Consider the following 544-nt stretch of genomic DNA (forward strand, 5'->3'; position numbering starts at 1 on the left):
AGTAGTAGTAGTAGTAGTAGTAGTAGTAGTAGTAGTAGTAGTAGTAGTAAAAAGAGAAAGAAAAAGTGAAGAAGCTTCAGATAAGTTTTGTGTGCTCTCTAACGTTTTAGTCGTTTTTAACGAAACACGCACACTTTTAGCAAACGTATCATATCGCTCTGTAACACTCATTTACATACATCGCGCAACATTGTCGTGTTTACTAAACCACTATCGACAGCAAATTACACTTCAAAAAGAGACTAAGGTAAGCTTTTAGATCCCATAAACGCATGCATCCATATGCAAATAAAATTAGGATTTATGTAACTTTTTTTTTTTTTTTTTTCATTTCTAATTAGTCAAAATTTTGTGCTAATGGAAATGGAAAAAAAGTTCATTTCTTTTGTTTAGCTTTTGGGTTAGCTTTTCTGTTGCCGGACAAACTTTTAATACTTTAACACTTCGTCTCCTCTTTTCTTTAACTTCCTTTACATTTTTCTCTTTCTGTCTTTTTGTCTTTCCTTTCTTCTCTCTTTCTCTCGCATTTTCTACACATTTATAT

At 31.8% G+C, this 544-nt stretch overlaps 2 protein-coding genes across 3 annotated transcripts in view; one reads left to right on the forward strand and one right to left on the reverse strand.

The window, feature by feature from the left end:
• LOC106870222 (EEF1A lysine methyltransferase 1) overlaps positions 1–544 on the reverse strand; it is a 318,548-nt gene that overhangs the window by 188,110 nt on the left and 129,894 nt on the right. The gene's annotated exons all lie outside the window — the stretch shown is intronic.
• Positions 53–544, forward strand: part of LOC106870223 (monocarboxylate transporter 12) — a 104,060-nt gene continuing 103,568 nt past the window's right edge. For both annotated transcript variants that reach the window (XM_052967205.1, XM_014916236.2), the window contains exon 1: positions 53–247. The gene's annotated coding sequence lies outside the window, so the exon portion shown is untranslated. The remainder of the gene's footprint in view (positions 248–544) is intronic.

This window comes from Octopus bimaculoides, chromosome 4, assembly GCF_001194135.2.
Source record: "Octopus bimaculoides isolate UCB-OBI-ISO-001 chromosome 4, ASM119413v2, whole genome shotgun sequence".
NCBI lineage: Eukaryota > Metazoa > Mollusca > Cephalopoda > Octopoda > Octopodidae > Octopus > Octopus bimaculoides.